A 21,341-nucleotide genomic window follows, 5' to 3' on the forward strand; every position below is an offset into this window, starting at 1 on the left:
TGTTTTCTTATCCAGTTAATGTTTTTTGCCCTTCTCTAATCAATGAACTCACTGAAAAAAAAAAAAACTGCTTCACCTTCAAAGAGGTGAATTTCCAATATTTCTATCCTGATCTAGCATATCCGAGCTCCTTTCCCTACTTTTCTGGTCAAGAAGTTAACTGAAAAAGGAAGATATATTATTCACAAGTTTCATCACTGAGAAGTACTACATAAGGAAACCCAAGGCTGCTTTTGTTAAATGAACAACTTGAAAAAAGGAGAAGTATGCTTCTCTCAGGAGTCTTTCCATGTGTTTTAGTCAATAAAGTGACTTTAGATGTTAGTTTTGTACACATAAAATGCTAAACCAGAATTCATTCCTAAGAACAACTTCAAAGTAAGAAAGCAGCACGTTGCTTCTTGTTCTTATTTAAACAAGATGTGTGATCATTTAAAATCCAAACTGTCTGTTCAAAGCCTTGGAGTCAAGGAACCTAGGAACACTGCCCTGAACTCTCGGGACTCATACACGGGATGCAAATCTGTTACTTTTACAAAGTGGATGCACTAATGTTGCATGTGTGAAAAGGACTTATGACTAGTATTCCTCTTCTGGGTACCACAGCGTCTCAGTGACAATTCCAAGTAAATCTATAAACTCAGTGATTTCTTCATTTTTTTTTCCCTCAAGAAAGTTTAAGAATTTAAATCATTTTTTTCTTGTCTCCTTAAAAAACAAAACAAAACAAAACAAAACCAAACCAAACCAAACCAAACCTCCACCCAGACATTTAAAAAGTCCTGGTTTCTAAAGAGAGAGAGAGAGAGAGAAAAAAAAAAGCACAAAGCTGCAACTTGGTGACGACTAATTCATTAAATCTATAAATCAGAAGGAGCAGAAAATCATACATATCATTTCTAGAGCTTACAACTTCCATAAATAAAAATTTCATTTTCTAGAACTGACAACCTGAGTTGCTCCAACGGTAGTGAGCCCTCATCATGTCACGGGCTCTTTATGACTAAAGTAAATATTAAAGTCCACGGAGCTGATGGATCTGCAGTGGGCCCCCTTTTCCTCTCCGCTCTTGAAATGAAATAAGAGTTCAATAAAACAGTGCACTACACGTCTTTTGTTCAGATGCACACAGTATATCTTTGGATATATCCAGCATATTCATTTCTTCCAAATCTTTTATTGACCTTGGTGCTTGGGGATTTAAAAAAAAAAAGAGAGAGAGACTTGCAGGAGAAGTGCTGACATATTTACAAGGGAATTTAGAAAGCAGAAACTTTGCTCCATACTCTTATCAAGAAAAACATTTCATCTCACAGGTTTCTGTTTAATTTTTGTGTTGTATTATTATTATTATTTTATTATTGCATTGCCACGACTAGGACTGATGAATGAGGTCCGAGGACATTCAGGGGCATTTCATGAAGAAGCATAATTGAAGACCAATATCCACTTAGGCTTGGGGGAATTTAATTCCAAGCAATCCCCTTTCTAAAATGTGAACTTGGATTTTCTCCAGGTTTCTCTCTGTCTCACTTTAAATCACCATTATATATTACGGTAGCAGCCATGCAAATGAATGCATTCCTACTTGTTCAGGGCACTTAACCAAGTCTATGAGGATGAAGGGACATGGCGTGGATGACCTCTACCTTTCTCTTGTCTTACATTTGGTGTTGGTTAAAGTCTCAATGTGTTTTAAAAGGGTTGGGGGGGGGTCTGGATTCGTTTCTAAGTAACAAGATGTAGATATTGATGATACAGTGAAACAAAAAACTGGAGCAAACTTTGGAAAGGAGGAAGGGAATTGGCCGAGTGAGAGTCTGTGTATTAGGGGCACACTTCCTGCTATGGAATGTAAAACAGTGATAGGGCAAAGAGAAATGGAAAGGAATATTGACTGCTACATTTGATCTGATTGTGGGGCCAATAGCTGTCTTCAGACAAGCTTAGTTCTAGCATCTGAACCTTGACCTGTTCTTAGAAACCATCTTATGAACCACGTAAACCTTAAACTGTTCTTCTAAACATCGGGAATTTCTTGTCTTTCAGCTCTGGAGGCTGACAAGTACTGTATCAAGGTGCTATGAGGTTTGGCATTTGGGAAAACCTCATTGTTCATAGAAGGCATCTTCTGTGTGCCTTCCATGCCAAAGGGTGGAGACACTTTCCCAGGCCTCTTTCATAAGTGTACGGTGACAGTCGTAGCTGTCAGCTGGCCTGGATTTGAAATTGAAAAGCTACTGTGTCATCTTGTAAGGTATTTTCTTGACTTGTTATTTGAAGTGAGAAGGCTCACTCTTCATGTGGCTAACCACCTTCCAGTGGCAGACCAGAAAGTAGGTCTGAAGGCAAAAACCTAGTTTCTTTGTCTTTGTGCCTTGTTGGCAAATTCACCCACCCTGCTGGCAAGTTCATAGGCCCTACTGGCAAATCCATTTGCTCTGTTGCTGGTGTGGCTGCTGCCACATTCCTTCAATGATACCAGAACCTGCTTCTTCAGCTTTAAAATGAGGCTGAAGAGATGTGTTTCTCTACAACTCCTGTAGACACCCAGCCCTTGCTTAGGTCTATTGAAACATCCAGTTTCATGAACTAAGCAGTTACTAGAGTCTCAGCCTGTCCAGTATGAAGACAACTTTTGTCACACTACTCAGACCATATCATATAAACCAACCTAATAATCGCCCTTTTGACATATGTTCATTCAGTTGGATTTATTTCTCTAGTGGATCCTGAATAAGATAATCACTAATCTCACCAATGACTTAACTACCTCCCAAAGACCTCAACCCATAAACCCACCACTTCAGTAGGTTACAAATATGGGAGACAATCCTCAAGACATCAAAGTTATTTTCCTCTTGAGTGAACTCTTGGTTCAGCCTCTTTGGGCCTATGGCCTGATGCTGTATTAGTCTCAATTCACATTTTGAAATCTTAACCTCCAGTGTAATTGCATGATGAAGGAAGGGCTTTACAAGGTGGTTTGATCCTAGGGGTGGAGTTTAGCTTAGCTCCTTCTGAGAAAGGACTGAGAGACATGTACACAAAGACTCCTTTACCTAGTCTTCTCCAAATGTGGAGAAAGCCAGAAGGCCCTAAGTGGAAAAAAAAAAAAATCCCTTAGCAGACATGGGATTTGCTTTGAACATGGATTTTTCAACCTCTAGAGTTATGAGTTGTCTCCTCCATGTTATTTTATTATAGCAGCCCATTAGGCTGAGATGACCCATCTTCACTGTCCTCCGCACCAGTGATGGGGTGGAGCAGTTGGAGAGAGTTAGTCACATTCTACACCTTCTATGGTCCACAGAGAAAGGTTGGTCTTTAAGCTGCCATTCATTCTCAAACACCTACTGCATATCTATTATGGGCCAGCCCTTTCAGGATGATGATATTTCTCTGGAAAGAACAGAAAACAGACCTATGGAGAAGATAGATGTAACTACATCCCTCAGGTCCCCCTTTCCCTTTCTCTAGAAATACGATTTCTGTGTTCGGATCAGATGATCTTTAAGAATCCTCCCAACAAGGAGGTATCATGTACCTTTTACCCTTTTCTCTTATAGCTCTTGAGCTATTGATAGCTTTGAAGACAGAAGGCAATGTGCCAAGAATATGGGCGGTGTCTAAAGTGAGAATGGCAATAAGGAGATTCTCCTCTAGTGTCCCCAGGAGAAGTGCAGTGTGGCTGCCAGCTCAGTAAAACCCACTCATGTCTTCTGGTCCACTCAATTTTTAGCCAAGTTTGTTTTATCTTAAGGACCTTGCTGGTGGTAATTCATTACCGCCAGCACAGGAAGCGGATGCACTTTGTTTGCTGTGATTATTTGTATCTTCTCGTTCTTCCTTGCGCTGTGCTTTTATGTTATATCAGTTCCTATAATTAATGCCATTTCTTTCATGAAGCCACTTACTTGCCATTTCACACATTGAATTTCTATTCTAGGGAAGACAATTCTCTCTCTTCCTCCATCCCCAGCCTTTCTCCCTCTGACTCTCTTGACTTTCTTGATTCCCTGTCTCTTTTTATGTGTGTGTCTCTCTGTCTTTGTCTCTACCTATTTTTGTTTCTGTCTCTCTCCCTCCTCTCTGTCTCTCTCTTGTGGTGTGTGTGTTGACCTCTGACTAGTATGGTCTTTCTGAACCCCTTTACCTAATTTCTTGCTGTCGCTGGGACCTGGGACTCACTGATTCTGCTAGGCTGGCTGGCTACAGGGCTCTGCAGAGCAGCTGTCTCCACACCCAACTTTGTACTTGGGTGCTGGAAACGGAATCCAGGTCTTTACATCTGTGCATCGAGAGCTTTACTGTTGAGCTGTCTCTCCAAGAACAAGTTCTTAATAATCTGTTACACATTTTTGGTTAAAGGCTCAATTCTGATGACCTAAAGAAAATGTTCACATCTTATTCTGCACACAACTACACATGTCTCCAACATGAATCCCCTTTGTTTTGAGACTCTAAAAGTATGTTTTTGATTTTGCCTAACATTACTCATTTGGGAACCAAACATTGACTATCCAATATGCATAATAATCTCTTGTAGTGCTACTGATATATATCTTACATGAGTATGTTTATAATATATACAAGAGAGCCTAGATTGTAAAACTAAAGTAAAGCCATCTTCCAGTAACATATGGATTTAATTGATAGAATCTAATAAAAAAATCTAGGCTTTGCCATATATGTTTTGAAGGCATTTGTTACATATATTTATTATTTAGCAGTTATTAAAAAAATAAAAGGACAGTGATTTTGTTTTTCCCCAATTTGTTGAGCTCCAGGAAAACTAAATTCATTTTGTTGCATTATTTACAGAAACAAATATATCACCCTCCGGGCTATTCTGTTTTAAAAGAAAAAAAAATCAATACAAATAAATGATCTCTTTCCTCTACAGGTCTCATACAGTTTGCATATTGCAAAGTCTCATGTTCTGCTTTCCTATCCACAACATCATATATTTATGGCCTCATTATAATTTCAGATATGCATGCTGTTTTCTTGGAACACAAAGCCATCTCTCTGAGTGATCAAGCAGAGGGGAGACTTTGAAGGGAAGACTGTCCACTAGCTCCTAGTTCCCTTCTTCCCTGAAAAGCTTTGTCATTTTCAATGTACTTTATTTTAAAACGCTTGTCCCCTTCCAGTGTTTCAGAAACACTTCTTTGACAGCTTGAATTCATTAGAGAGAGAGAGAGAGACAGAGACACAGAGACAGAGAGATGCAGACAGAAAGACAGAGAGAGACAGAGACAGAGAGATACAGACTCACACAGACACAGAGAAAGAGAGAGAGAGAGAGACAGAGAGAGAGAGGAGGCCTCAAAGTCCTTGCTCTAGTGAAACTATTCACACTCACAACTGAGAAACCAACAAGACACAGTGGATGAGGTCAAACCCCACCGTAAGGTCATCTAATTTTCCAAGGTGGTAGATACTAATTTACTGAGCCACAAGAGTTTCAATAAGGGCAAAGAGGCAGACAGAAGGTATACATGGTTTTGAGCTATACAAAAACTAAGTCCTGGGACCCAACAATCCAAAAGGGTATCACTTGTCTGTCTCAGACCACCCAGAGGATCGGAGAGAACCACTCCAGCAAAGAAAGCAAATGCCACACGGCAGCTAAGGAAAGACTCACAACTTCAGAGAACTTGTCTTTAGAGATTTAATAAAAAAAAAAAAAAAAGGCTCTGGAATTTAGACCAGGTTCTTGAGCTGCACAAATGCTCTAGTTCATTGCTGGGGACACAATGACGCAAGACACAACCACAGGAATCCCAGGATGTCCTGAGACTTCAGTATTATTATTTAGTATACGATTGTTGTATGAATTAAGGAGTGACATGTGTCCTTGGTGCAGTACTTCCTAGACAATGCCTTAGATTCAAGCCTTACACTGAGAATTTGAAAGATGAAGTCTCTGCACTCAGCTTAGGTAACATGCACAGTGTTTCTCTTTGGATGTTGGGCCTCTGAGACACAATAGAGAGCTTTTCTGATACAATTCCAGTTGCCATAGCAGAAACACCTGCTTTTCTTTCCTCCACCCAGCACAACCTTTCGAGCTTTCTAAGACAGCATCTGTTTCAAATGATCACTGTTACTGCAGAGGAATGTGCTGTGCTGGGGAGTGAAGCAAGGTAGGTAGCAAAGTATTATTAGAAGGGCCATCCTAATGGTGGCTCGGCTGTCCAGCTCGCTGCAAGAGGCTTGGCACTTACCAGAACTTGTAATACCTTTCACTGGACTTTGCTGTATTTGTGTGGATTTCCTGGCATGCTGCAGCCACTGTGACAATCTGGGAGCCACCATGTATAAATCAGGGGAAAATTTCTTGGTTTTCTAAATTGTAAAATCTAAAAAAAAAGGTGATTTAAAACTTTTAAGAATATAAATATATCATTTAATTGCATTCAATGAAAGCTCATTCCTTCTTTCCTTTTGTTCTTTTTTTTTTTTTTGAAAGCTTGTAAGAAGAGTCATTAACGATTATACAATGAATTATTCAGGAAAGGCTTGTCAATCAATTGGCTTCCTATCACTATTGGGTTTGTGGCAAGAAACTGTTGAGATAAATACTATAATATTATTTCCTCTGTGGGTGTTTCCTTTTGCTGGTAGATGAATCAGTCATAACTATTTCCTACAAGGGGAGGGAAATAAATATAATACAGTGCAAAAAATGCAGCCTACAACCCCCTCCCCCATTATTAAAAGTAGAAAGGAGAGAACATTGCATTCTTCCGAATTCATCCAATGTGACAAGAATCCCCAAGAAAATCCGCATAAAGATTCATAGATCCAGAAACAGAATCCTTGGTCAATTGGCTCTGTTTCGGGGTCAGTGAAGAAATACTCCAGGACAGCGGGACATGATAGAGGAAAGCTGCTCACCTCATGGAATACAGACAGACAGACAGACACACACACACACACACACACACACACACACACACGGACACGGACACGGACACCACCACAAAGAGACATACAAACAGAGACAACAGAGGCAGATGGGAACAGGATGGAGTTCCGGATTTGCATCTGCTCCTCCCAGTGATCTACCTCCTCCAGAGTAAGGCTCTAGATTCTGCAGTGTCTACTGATTCACTCAACTGTGAACTTGCACAAGTACTGACTCACCGATAAGATCAGAGTCCTCGGAACTTAACCATGCTCCAAAGTATTACCTTAGAGTGATCTTGCGGCCAAGCTTTCCACGTGTGAACCTTCGGAAGACTTTCTAGGTCTAAACTGCATACTGCTTGACTCTTACCTTGAAAGGCTTAACACTTCATGTGATGACTGGCAATTGACATCATCTTTAAGGATGCACCTATTAGTACAGAAATTCATAAGGGTAGAACAGAATCTTAGATCTTAGATTGTCTGTGTCTGTATAAGAAAAAGAAGAGATGCGAGATACATCCAAATGCAGGAGAAAGGCTAGTTAAGGACAAAAGGAAGGTGGCCCTGTGCAACCGCAGTGGGAAACCAGCAAGGATCACTGAGGTTCTCCATTCTCCATTTCCAGCTAAGAGAACTGAGAGAAAAAGAAAGCAGCTTGTGCCGGATATCCATTCTGTGACTGACATCTTGATATCTGAGTCCTAACTTAACACTATTCACTCCAACATGATAGATTTAATTCTGTTCTTTTCTGACCCAGCTTCCTGTTAATTTGATTTTGAGTGATATCTTAATTAGGGTTTTACTGCTGTGAACAGACACTGTGACCAAGGCAAGTCTTATAAAAACATTTATTTGGGGCTGACTTACAGGTTCAGAGGTCCAATCCCTTATCATCAAGGTGGGAGCATGGCAGTATCCAGGCAGGCATGGCGCAGAGTTCTACATCTTCATCCAAAGGCTGCTAGTGGAAGACTGACTTCAGGCAACTAGGGTGAGGATTTTATGCCCACACCCACAGTGACACACCTACTCCAACCAGGTCACTCCTATTCCAACAAGGCCATACCTCCAAATGGTGCCACTCCCTGGTCCAAGAATATACAAATCATCACAAGTGGTAAACAAAATTACTTTTGTAATGTTAAAGGTGATAGATTTGAAACTCAAGAAGTAAGGTTGAAACTTACCCCTTTAATGTATGCATACTCTAATGTACACTCTAAGGTTTTCTTTTCTTTTCTTTTCTTTTCTTTTCTTTTCTTTTCTTTTCTTTTCTTTTCTTTTCTTTTCTTTTCCTTCCCTTCCCTTCTTCCTTCCCTTCCCTTCCCTTCTTCCTTCCTTTCCCTCTTCTTCCTTCCCTTCCCTTCTTCCTTCCCTTCCCTTCTTCCTTCCCTTCCCTTCCCTCCTTCCTTCCCTTCCCTTTTTCTCCTTCCCTTTCCTCCTTCCTTCCCTTCCCTTCCCTCCTTCCTTCCCTTCCCTTTTTCTCCTTCCCTTCCCTCCTTCCTTCCCTTCCCTTTTTCTCCTTCCCTTCCTTCCTTCCCTTCCCTTCCCTTTTTCTCCTTCCCTTTCCTTTTTCTCCTTCCCTTTCCTTTTTCTCCTTCCCTTTCCTTTTTCCTTTCCTTTCCTTTCCTTTCCTTTCCTTTCCTTTCCTTTCCTTTCCTTTCCTTTCCTTTCCTTTCCTTTCCTTTCCTTTTCTTTCTTTCTTTCTTTCTTTCTTCCCTCAAACCCTCCACGTGATTATTTTAGGCTTTGAAAATAAAAAAAAGCAGCATAAGCCAGCATGGTTGCCAACACTTGGATTCCACGTGAGAGAGCCCAAGGCAGGAAGATCGGAAATTGGAGGCCAGTTTGGGCTACAAAGCTGAACACTGTTGAAGGAGGAGGACGAGGCCTATAAAATGAACATTTTGGTTTTTATTCATAATTAAGGAAATACCATGGTGAGGCACTCGTAGTAGGTCACATAAAAGTTGTATGATTTTGTTACTGCCCTTATGCATGCTACCTAAGTGCGTGTCCACAGAAATATCAGTTATATCTGAAGATCCACTTCTTCATGTTACTTGCGTCTACACTTTTTTTCTTAAAATATTGAAAAAAAAAATGAACACACAAGTTCCATACAATGTTTGAAAGGCGAAACCATTGGAGTCCTAGAGAACTGCCATTTGGGAATGAGCAGTGCATGATTTATAACACTCTGTAACATCTGGAGGTTGATTTGCATGAGGGGTAAAATGATTTGCTTCTGAAAGGACTTGGAAATGACTGAAGTTCACACCCAAGGGCAATCTCCTTCAGCCCTACATTGGTGGGCAGAATTAACTTCTAGCAACCCAGGCTTCACGTCCTGGACTGCTCCTCCACTTCGTCTTTTGGCAAACTCAGGGAGCGGTGTAGGATCACAAGAAAGGCACAGTGGCTACCGAAATGGCTTGTTTTTTACCTCTATTTTCCCCCCAGTAATTATCAAAGTTTGATAATATGTGTGATTAATAAACAGTTCCATCGTGCTCTGCAGAACTAAGCACTAAGCAATGTTTGTTGAACTGATATGCCCCCCCCCCAAATTTCCTGGGTGCATCCTAACTGCACATTCTGATTCAGTGGATCTGCAATAAGACACAATGCTTGGACATGTCAATGCTGCAGGTCATTGGTTCATTCGTTTGTTAAAGGAACTTGCCAGGCAGAGTTCAGCATCTGTAGGCATTGTTAGCTCTATTCCCATCAGACCAATGGAAGTAGCTGGGAAGATGGCTCAATGGACTTGATTTCAGAAACCCATCACCCAAGGAAGGACTGGGCGTGGCAGCTCTTGGTTGTAAGTGTGGTGAAGAGGGAAGAGAATGCTCAGAGGAGCTGACCCTCTTGTCTAGACAATTAGTTCAGAATAAGACACTGTCTCAAAAACAAAAACAACAAACCCCACAAAAATATAAAAACAAAAAAGAACAAACAAAACAAGGTAGAAGGTGGACTTTGTGGTTTTTACCTGCTCATGCATACACTAGCACACCTACCTGGACTCAAGTGTAAGCATTGGCCTGAGCACAAGAGAAAGAGAAAAGTAAGAGGAAGGATGGGAGGGGGTTGGGAGAGGAGGGAGAACCCATGAGAGACAGAGATAAAGACAAATGAGGGAAGAAGAGGCTGGTAGGAGAGAGGGAGGGAGGAGCAGGGCTGGAAAATTGCAGTGTAGATAGAAGCACTTAATTTCCATGTGCACTGTTGCTTCATAGCTAACATTTATAATTGCAGTAGTTTTTCAATGAAGAAAAACAGGATGTGACTTTTGAGGTAGGTATGTGTGTGTTCAACTCAGCAGGAGGAGTTGAGAACTGGACATTAGATTAATTCCTGACTACAAGGGAAAGAAAACATGCAAAATTTAGGCAAGAGTTAATTTCTGAGACTTTCCATGGGCTAGCATCTCATTAAAATTTTATAGCCCCCTTACAGAGCAGGGGAGGTTTTGTCACTAGCCTTAGGTTGCAAAATCAGTCAAGGTCATAATTTAAGGTACCCTTAGGATTGTGTTTTAGATCTAGCTTCTTTTAAATCTCCTCTGAGTTCCTCAAAAGAATCATTAAGATAGCCAGCCCAACAGGCCCCTGCTGTTCAGATTCTTCCATTTAAATGACCATAATAACCACAACAAAGGAGTGTGTGTTTAACGCTGTTCATATGCACTTCAGTTTGTCCCAACCGTATTAATGACTAATTCGGAGACTCAGGCAATGGTCTCTGGAAAACATTTTCAAGGTGGCATGTCAGACTTCAAAGCAAATCAAACCTCCACGCGGCAGGCTCCACCCCAGCAGGACAGAACTGCCCAGGGGCAATGGCCTCCCAAAGACCCATACCGAGTAGAGGAGATTTGCATTCACATTGTGTGTATTTGTTTATAGCTGGGGAACTTGTTCCTCAAGTCATTCAATCGCTTTCCATGAAAGTTTTATAAAGGAAGATGAAAGTGACTTTGAGGGAAACAGAGGGGGAGGAAAAAACAACATTGGCTGTCTAAGCAGGGGGCGCTTAGATCAGTTTCCTAGATTGAGAGAAGCTTGGGCATCTCTTTCTGAGGCTCTCATTTCTGTTAGCAGAGGGCTAACGTTGGCTACCTTTTAAGCTCTCTTTTTGGGGGGCATTCTCTGCGATGAAATGCTCAGTAGTAACGGGTCTCAGTTCTTTTTGTGCTGAGTCACGCTGGCACGGGGACGACGATTTATTATTTCGGATGACTAATTCTGTGGAGTTTTGCGTTCCATGGGTATTTGATGGGTCCCTTACTAAAATGCCACAATGCTTCAACTCTTGGTCAACTCTTAAAAGACTTTGCTTTTCTCCGTGAAAGATAAGGAAACAGAAAACGTTGCCATGACAAATCTCACAATTACAGGGAAAGAACCTCCTTGGAGGAAAATAAATGATGTCACAATCTGAAGGGTGCGCACCTGTGCCAGGGAAAGGACGAAAGGACATCAGAAGGTGCTAAGCCTGGCGCTTGCAGGGAATTAGTAAAATGCATACAACTGAAGAATATGCTGGGGGCTGGTGAGATGGCTCAGTGGGTAAGAGCACCCGACTGCTCTTCCGAAGGTCCAGAGTTCAAATCCCAGCAACCACATGGTGGCTCACAACCATCCGTAACGAGATCTGGTGCCCTCTTCTGGAGTGTCTGAAGACAGCTACAGTGTACTTACATATAATAAATAAATAAATCTTTAAAAAAAAAAAAAGAATATGCTGACTGTTTTGTCTTAATTGTATTGAACCTACGACTTTACTTTGTCCCAAAGACTCATAAATCAAATTCATTCCCACAGACACCATACTGTCAAAGCAGGGAAGGGGGAAGGGGCAGAAAGGTCTTTATTGGGCCTGTTTGCAAAGAATCTTGCAAATTCAAATTATGTGTAAAAACTTTTAAAATCATTTTATTGTGCCAGACAGTGGTGATCCATGCCTTTAATTCCAGCACTCCAGGCAGAGGGAAGCTCATCTCTTTTGAGTTCGAGGCTAGCCTGGTCTACAGAGTCAACAGAGGAAGCTGTTACACAAAGAAACCTTATCTTGAAAAAAGAAAAACATCAAAACCCCACTTAACTGTAATGAATTCACAAATAAAACACCGTGGAGCTAAGATAACATAGCCACCCAAACACCCTCCTCATGCGGGTCAGTGAACCGAGCTGCAGTTACAATGACTGTTCTGAATCCATTAGGGCTTTATATCTTCACTGTTGATTGCAATTTTACAAATAGAGAGAAAGAAAGAAAAACACCTTCTTTGATGACTTGTGTGTGTGCGTGCCTGTGTGTACTCGTGTGTGTGTGTATGTGTACTCAAGTGCGCGTGTGTATGTGTGTGTGTGTGTGTGTGCGCGCGCGCGCGCGCGCGCATTCTGTCCTTTCTCAGTAGTAATTTCACCCTTTCTGGTTCTCCTTCCTAAACGTTACACTGCTTCCTGATGCACACTTATGCTTGTTTACATCATAGGCTAGGATGCTGTAGCCCTCATGATGCGATTGATCTGAAGGAAGCATGAGACTTACCAAAATTTGATTGGCAAGTTAAAATCTTAGAACATGTCGCTTTTGCTGTATTAACAAACGTCTCCAAAATCTTAGTGGTCGTACGAGAAAATTCCTGAGATGTCCCAGATTTATCCCCAAGAGTATCCAAAAACGGAAGGAAACATACTTAATTAGTACCAAACTACAAGATAAAAGGAAAAAAAAAAAAAAAAAAAAAAAAAGACATTCTTTATTATGCATTCTCTAACTGAAATTCTGTATCAATCCTCTAGGTGGCGCCACCTCTGCTTGTAAACTCCAATCCAGAGCTGTAGTTGTTTCTCCTTGTGGCCCTACACTGTAGAACCAAAGCCGTGCCCAGCAGAAGGAACCTCACCCTGAGTGTCCGAAGCCAGTATACACGCGATGTAAGTAAACTGTGCCTTCTTTCCTCAGATTGTCATCATAAAGGAGGCTGGATTTTATATGAGGGAGGCAGGGAGGGTGTTTTCTCCGTCTGAAATCCAGTCTTGCTGCTGGAGACAAGAGATGCTTATCCCACAATCATAATCGTCCCCTTGCTTTCTGGCTGATAGCTATCATGTATGAATAAGCTTTATTCCAGAGGCCTCTAGTCTCAAGAATTTTGTCTCAGCAGTGACATATAAAATATATTTCTCCTCAAGTTCCATGGCGGCAGTTGGTCCTCTGTGACGCTGCTGTCTAGGGTCAGCTAAGTTCCATGGGCCTTGACTGCAGGATGCAAACGATCCCCAGACTGTAACCGTTCTCTCTGTTCTGTGGTTCTGTTTTCAGCCTTTTTCCTTGACCCCCCCCCCAAAAAAAAAACCTCCCCAATCAAAACCAAACCAAACCAAAACAAAACAAAAAACCAAAACAAACAACAAAATAGACACAGTAAATAAATGGAGTTCGTAAAGCACAAAGAACATTTAATCGCTGAACCATCTCTCCAGCCCCATTTATTTATATACTTTTTCATATATAAGGAACTAGATTAGTAGACATAGTCAAGGAAAAAGGATAATCTTAATGCTAAGACATGAGCAAGCAAAGGTAAATCAAAGGTCTGCTCTCTAGAGGCTAATCACTGGCTTGGGACAGATCGTCAAAAGCCACTGGAGACCTACCTGTGTGTCTGGAAGGCTTGTGAAGGAAGAATATTCAGAGGTACAGCCAAAGGAATTGAGATCAGAAAGCAGGTGACTTCGCACATGCAAATAATTTACTGAGAATAATTTTTAACCCAGAGATATGGAAGGAACGCCAAAGTGAGATATTTTAAAATGAAGAGGCTGATATGCGGATGCGTTTATGAGGAGAGTATTAATGCTTCCCCGCCAAGAGCTTATTTGAGATGATATTAGAAGACACTAATTATTTGAACTACTCACATGACTTCTTCCTGCCCCCACCCCTACCTCCTCAGTGCACAGGTGCTTGCCCTGAGGCTTGCCCATGATGGCCACAAGGCTTCTAAGTATCTCTTCACACAACAATCAAAGAACTCACTCTTGATCTCTTCTGTAGAAGTCTGGCAGTCTCGGATCTAACTAGCCAAATAGCTGTCAAAAAGTCCATTTCTGCGTGAATTATTAGAGAGTGATAAGGAAACACTGTGATTGGAACCTATGCTATCTAATAATGTTGTCACGAGTCATGTGTAACTTGAAACTTAAATTAAAATTACGTACAATTAAAAATTCTGTGCATCAAAGGCTCAGCAGTCGTGCACAGTCTGTGGCTGCACAACGGATCAGCACGTGTGGGAAATGGATTCTATCATCTCGGGAGGTTCCTGGGTACGGTGCTGGCTTGGATAAATAATGACCCAAGCTTCTTGTGCCTAGGAAAGGCTCAAATTTCCTGCAAGCATGTGGCTTTCTAATTGAAAGTAATCCTGGTTCCATGGGGAGGATGGTGAGAGTAAATATCAGGATTAAATTGTGTTGCTGAAGAGACTGTGGGGTGAGATGGGACTTTTGAGTTGGCCCTGGGAGGCAGGTGAAATATACCCTAGCAACTGAAAGAGCCAGGTGCACAACTAACTGAAGTACGTTTTGTAGTGACCTTGGTAGATGCTGGTCTTAGCCCCTAGGAACGGAATGGTATAGCACCAGTAGTTTGGGAGGAGAGAGTGTAATTCTGGACTCAGTTCAAGATATCTGTGGGCAAAAGGGGGAGATTTCCAGAGTGCATTTGGCTGTCTCTGAAAGCAGCTGTTTGAACCATTGACTCTGTGAACGTCTGTGTAGTAATGACTGGGCGAGTCTCCTTCACCATCTGTACTGGGATTGTGGATGGCAGAAGTATGGGTGGGAGTGACTTGAATTAAGACGGGATCATCTTTCCAACGTTAAATACGAGGTAAAGAAAACTAGCCAGTTAAGGGTTCTTTTTTGGACAGGAACCATCCCCGTCTGACCTTTGTTCTCTGATATTGGGAGACAGCGAAAGTATGTGTGCTGTTACCGTGATTGCAGCGGGCCTAGTAAACATTTGACTACAATGATGGTGTTGAGAACATAATAACATATTCATGTGTAGACTGAATGAGTGTGGCATTGTCATGCTTTCCCACTTGATGGGACAGCTATATTGAGGATAAAAACAAAACAAAACAAAACAAAAAACTAACAAACAAAAACCATTGCATGCTTACTAAAAGGGTGGCTGGCTAATGGTCTCACCCTTCTTCTACAAAGTAAGAAGAGAGGTCAGTGCATTTGAGTGCATTGAGGTGTATTGCCTCTTCACTGGTGAGGAAGAACATAGTAAATTCTATTCTGTGAAGGTGAAATCTAAGGGAACAGAAGCTCTCTGCAGATCCCCAATATGCACCCTGCTTTAGAAAGGAGGCGAGGAGGCCACATAGGCCCAAAGGATAGCTCCTTCCCCTGCTGTGGCCCTATATTTGATTTTCCCCTTAATGTATTACATGGGATGCGCTTTTTGGGGAGGGGGGAAATGCATGGCTTTGCTTTATTTCTTGTTGTTTAAAACTGTTAATTGCTTCCTGTTATCTGGTGAATACAAACAGAAGCATACACAGAATATGTATGCATATGACAGGAATTTATAGTAGTGCATATATCTGTATATATGCATATATTATATGTATTTGTGCATTTGAATATTCATATTCACAGAGAGGTACGTTGATTATTGGTGTATTTCTTGTCTCCCTCTTAAGGCTATACGCATGAACCTTGTTCTTATTTCCAAAGTAAAGGAAAGCAAAAGAAAGGAAGGAAATCTTTCAGATTTATTTCGTTTATTCTCTCTCTCTCTCTCTCTCTCTCTCTCTGTCTCTCTCTCTGTCTCTGTCTCTCTCTCTCTCTCTCTCTCTCTCTCTCTCTCTCTCTCGTTTTTGTTTTGTTTTCTTTTGTTTGAGACAGGGTTTCTCTGTGTAGCTCTAGCTGTCCTGGAACTCACTCTGTAGGCCAGGCTGGCCTCGAGTTCAGAGCTCTGCCTGCCTCTGTCTCCTGAGTGCTGGGCCCAGCTCATTCTCTCTCCCTCTCCCTCTCCCTCTCCCTCTCCCTCTCCCTCTCCCTCTCCCTCTCCCTCTCCCTCTCCCTCCTCCCTCCTCCCTCCTCCCTCCTCCCTCCTCCCTCTCCTTCTCCCTCTCTCTCTCTCCCTCCCTCTCCCTCCCTCCCTCTTTTCTTAGCATCTCAAATAATTTGATTGAGAAAAGAACTGTTATTTTCTGATTGTGACAACAAAAGCATGGTGTGATAGTTAGGTACAAATTATAGCAGGAAGACACAAAACTCTCTCTCTTGCTAGGCTAAGTGCTGTTTTACAATTCAGACTGTCTTACTAGGGAGTCCACTGAGGCAGAGGAAAAGGGGTTTCCTGACTGCTGCTGGGAGATTTGGCACTCTTACTTCCTACCACAAAGGGAGTATTTAATTCCTTGAAGAGCATACTTCATTTTATTTTTATTCCCTTACTAATATTTGAAAGCATGCCTCTGACAATTTTTTTATTGTGTATTCTGTTTTAGAGATGAGCGAATGAAAAAAAAATCAGTACTTCATATCATTAAAGCCAGAATGAGAGAGATGATCTGGTATATTCTTGCTTGGGGAGCCAGCCCCAAATAAACAAGCTCTGCTCACTAGACAGCTCCACTCTAACTGAGGACTTATAGGAAAATAGGCGAGGTGAAATCCATGGGAATATGATGCTTATAGGAAGATAAATAATCGTGGGGGCTGAGAGTGTGGCAGAGTGCTGGCTTGGCATAGGAAAGACCTTAGCTAGATGCCCAGCACTGTGTATACAAACACACAAACAAACTGCAGATGATGGAATTGGAAGAACCCAGGTAAACACAGACCAATACAGAGGTTTTGCAATCATTGTTTAAAAAACAAAACAAAAAACCCAAGCTTCCAACATTGTTTAACTTGTTACTAAGGGCTACACACTCATATCCTCTTTAGAATTAATTAGGCTGACAACTTAATAATGAATATTTTGCTTCATTTTCATCTGATGTCTTTATTTTTTAATCTTCTGATTTTCTTTTTATCTGCTCAGATGTCTAGGCAATTTGAATTGAGGAGATGATAGAAAAACCAAAGCGAATGCTTTGGGTCAAGTAAACACTTCAACTTCATAAAGTGAGCAAGGAATTTGCTCTCTCTCTCTCTCTCTCTCTCTCTCTCTCTCTCTCTATTTCTCTCTCTCTCTCTCTTTCTCTCTCTGTGTGTTTTGTGTGTGTAGATAAACATCTTCTTTAGTGGGTGAAATGATCTTTATGATATAACTACAAAGATGCTTGCTTACAAATAGACATCTCTGCACAGGTTGGACAGTTCTGTATGACTAACCATGTAACACTATAGACTGCATAGGTGTTTCTGCACGTATCACCTGGGTCTCAGAGAATGGGTCTTAGTTGTTTGTACAAAAGGGAGATAAAATATTTTCCTGAATGCCCTGTGATGATCAGTACTATTTATGAGAAGCTCACTAGCTATATATATATATTCAGCTGTAATTCTATGAAAGGCATACGGCTTTCTACTTTGGTCTATAATGTGAAAAAGATATTTGGGAAAATGGAATATATATTAGAAAGTATATAAGTATATATTAGAGTATATATATTCTAATATATACTCTATATATATTAGAGTATATATTAGAATATATATACTCTAATATATAAAGTATATATTAGAATAACAAGATTGAATGATGATCAAGAGAAATCAGTTTTGTATATTCAAATGTAACAAAAGGTTATAGACTCCAATATAGATCTTAATACAAAACTGTCTGGAACAGAAGACATCAAAGTTTGTGTGTTCATGTCTGTGCATATGTGTGTGTTATTTAAATGTAGGTTCCGTTGTGAGTTTGAGAAGTGTGTCAGTCTGCATATGTTCATGCAGAGGCCAAAGGTTGACATCTGTCATCTTCCTCAATGTCTCTCATCTTATTTTTTGAGACATGTTCTATCACTGAACTTGATATGTATCATTCAGGTAAACTGGCTGGGATGTGGCTTTAGGAATCTGTCTGTCTCTCTGTCCATACCTTCCCACAGCACTTGAGATACACATCTGTGTGACACCACACACTTGGCTTTCAAGTGAGTATTTGGTATACAAACTCAGGCCCTGGTGGTTAATAACTTTAATCTTGGAGCCGCATGGCAAGTCCCAACATGCTACCTTTTTATCACACACTGAAGTTTGGACCAACTCCTGGCTTCACTAAATTTAGTGGACTCTGGTGGGATCTGAGCATGTGAGGGTTTAGGGATCACTGGGTTAAGAGCAGGAAGTTGGCAATGTGTGTGAATAGCAGTGAATTGTTCATGCAAATGTGTTAGGAGTAAAGAATGTATTTTCCCTAAACCTCAGAGAGGGATGCTATTTGTCTTCCTTGTCCCAGTCATAGAAATAACAGTTTAACAAGGCCTCATTATAAATAGGTATTTCAGAATGAAGCCAATGTTCAGGTAAAGCTATAGATCTTACACAGATGACTTTTATCTTCAGGATTTTTTTTCCATATAGTAATTTTGTAATGTCTCATACGTAGAATATAGTTTTACTTAACATGTTCCCGCTTGGCTAATAGGCATATGTTATAAATGGTGTTTGTGGTATGTTTGTACGTGTGAGTGTGAGTGTATGTGTGTGTGTGTGTGCTTTTACATGTGTGTATTTGGAAACTGGGCAGGTGTGAGTTTGATGGTAGATCTTTGAAAATGTGAAAGTTTCCAATCTTAGTTTTTCTTCCCACTTAAACGGTCTTTGTTGGCTCAGAGCACTTCTCTAGGTTCACCAATCCACCAGCAGAAGTGAAGCCACAGATCCCGTTTTTTTTTTTTTTTTTAACATATGTCTGCAGGTTTCTCCTGCACATGTCAAGACAACGCTCTTGAGCATATGTGAGTTATTTATCATCAAACAGATTTCATGGTAACAGGTGCGTCCAGGGAACCCACGTGCATAAAATAAGACTAATTTCCTTTCTTCTCCTAAAAGACAGTGACAAAAAGTGATAAGATGATGGCTGGGATCCCTGACAACCAAAGGCTTCCAGCAGATGTAGCTCTTGAAGCTTTTACTAAACACTGGAAAGTCTCACACAATCACTACAGGCAAAGGAGTCAGGTGACAGAAAGATATTAATAAACTCAGGCGCTGGCCTTAGAACAATGGGATGTATGGACATGAAAGCTCCCTTAGAGGTGTTCCCACCCAACCAACTCTTTAATTGAGGCCAAGAAAGTTGGTTGATTCCTCCAGGAATCAGGTATTAGGATGTTTAAGTCAGGATTCTCGAATGCCAACGCCACTCTCCATTTCTGCTCAGATCAGCACTGGCATCTTGTCCTTTGATCTCTTTACTGAACAATTTCCTGTAGCATATCTTTCTCTCCCCTCTCTTCACACACACTCCTCCCTTATTCCTTTCGCCTAATTTCTTAGATGCTCTTTGTGCTTGCATGAAAAAAAAAAAAAAACCAAACATGTTAAGTGTACTACAAGACAGGATTTGAAAAGAATATTATCGGGCAAGAAATGCAGTGTACAGTGTGTCGCACCTGCCGCGTAATAGTATTTTCCCCTGGCAGCGTCCATACGACCACTTGACATAGAATTAAAAATCAGCAGCTCCAAGAGACGGGCTGTGCATCCCCCACCAGGCCCTCGTCACTAGTGGCTGAGCTCGAGAGCATCCGCTTACCAGGGAGAGCAGAAAAAAAAATCAGCTCTGAACCTGGCCACTCCGCTGTGTTGTGTCACTTGCTCAGACCGAGCATGACAAATCCTCAAATGCGCCTGGTGACATTTAGAGAGCACTGTGGACTCTGCCAATATGCCAGGCAATCAGAGTGTGCATGACAAATTATGAAACACATACTGTGAAAATTATGGACTCTGTCACGGTGCCAATCTGCCGCTGAAAACCTACTGCTGCTAGAAGTAATGTTGGCACAAATTTGTTGCTAAATTCAGTCGTATTTCTAATTCAGTAATGGATTGATCCTGAGGGTAAGTTGCTGTACCTGTTTAGGTTTCAAGCAAGGACTGTGGGGCCTAACAACCTTACCTGCTATTCCAGGAAATCTAAGGCCCCACACCATTTCTCAGGGCTTCTTTCTTGCTTATCCATATCACACAGATTTTAGGTGCAGCCCCTAAGTCTTAGCCTTCTCCGAGATCATTTTAGTCACAGGCCTGTACCCTGGAAGAGCTTTCTCTAACCTGCAGTGAAACATTCAAGGTATCTTATTCCTACTGTATACAGCCTTCACAGCCAGACTTGCTTGAAGGATAAGCAGGGGATTGGGAGCTAGTGGAAGGGCAGCTGGCAGCTGTAGTGACTACTAGAAAGGGTTCATCTTAGAGCCGGGAGCAGTTTCATGCCTGAATTGCACAAGTCATTAAAGAAAAGGCACAGACAAGAGCTACCTTATAAACACACACACACACACACACACAACAAAATCACAGCAGTTCAGTGACAGGATGAAATATTCCTCAGACACTAGGAGGAGTGGTTCCAAAGACCAGAGGTTTGCATGCATAGCTACTAATATACTTCAAGTCATTTCTAGATGATACATACTATCAACTATAGTAGAAAGGATGTAAATGGTGGTTATCTTGTTTAGGGAATAGTAACCAGAAGAAAATTCCTTTCTTGTTAAGCACAGGTACAATTACTTTTGGTTGGATAATGTTAAACTGAAATGATTGTCTCCTTTGAGGTATAAATTTTACCTACACAAGGTAGACTGTATTCATAAATATATATCCAAAGATATAATTTCAGGCTGATAAGACTCAGAATGAGTCTAATAATTTGTCTTTCCAGGGTGCTCTTTCTGAAGACCTTCCCATGCTCGTTCACACTTGGCCCCTCTGCCCAGTTTCAGGATCTATGGGTATAAGCACCCCTGAAGAGAAAAGAATCTGGAAGAAAGGATTGCATGGTAATGAAGAAGTCAGATAATTGTTTATCTTGCCATTATTCAACAATACAGCTCCTTAACATTGCATCTATGTGGTACTAGGAGTGATCAGAGAGTTGGGGATCTATAGAGCAAGCGTTCACAAGACCTGCATATGCATATGTGCAAGTACTTTGGCTTTCTTTACAATGGCCTTGAGCATTGCTTTTTGGAAGCAATCCCCCGTGCCCACCGGGAGCTGACTATATCTGAACCTGATGCAGTCATGATTTGAGTCAACAGGAAGTCCAAAAGAGCTAAAATGATGTTCATCATCTACTTACGAAGCTATTTCGAGACAACTGTCCTTGTTACATACATATCATTTGAGGTTCTACATATCTACCTAATATTAGTCACAACACTTTGAATGTACTAAAACAGCTGCAAT

The 21,341-nt window shown here is 41.1% G+C and overlaps 1 long non-coding RNA gene across 1 annotated transcript in view; it reads left to right on the forward strand.

Moving 5' to 3' along the window:
* The window catches only part of LOC147000669 (uncharacterized), a 35,543-nt gene extending 14,520 nt beyond the window's left edge, over positions 1 to 21,023 (forward strand). Inside the window, exons 2-3 of the long non-coding RNA XR_015045764.1 lie at positions 12,738 to 12,872; positions 20,815 to 21,023. This is a non-coding gene — a long non-coding RNA (uncharacterized LOC147000669). The remainder of the gene's footprint in view (positions 1 to 12,737; positions 12,873 to 20,814) is intronic.
* The last annotated feature ends 318 nt before the right edge of the window (positions 21,024 to 21,341 follow it).

The sequence above is a fragment of the Mus caroli genome, unplaced genomic scaffold, assembly GCF_978045245.1.
Source record: "Mus caroli unplaced genomic scaffold, Mus_caroli_1 scaffold_17, whole genome shotgun sequence".
Taxonomy (NCBI): Eukaryota; Metazoa; Chordata; class Mammalia; order Rodentia; family Muridae; genus Mus; species Mus caroli.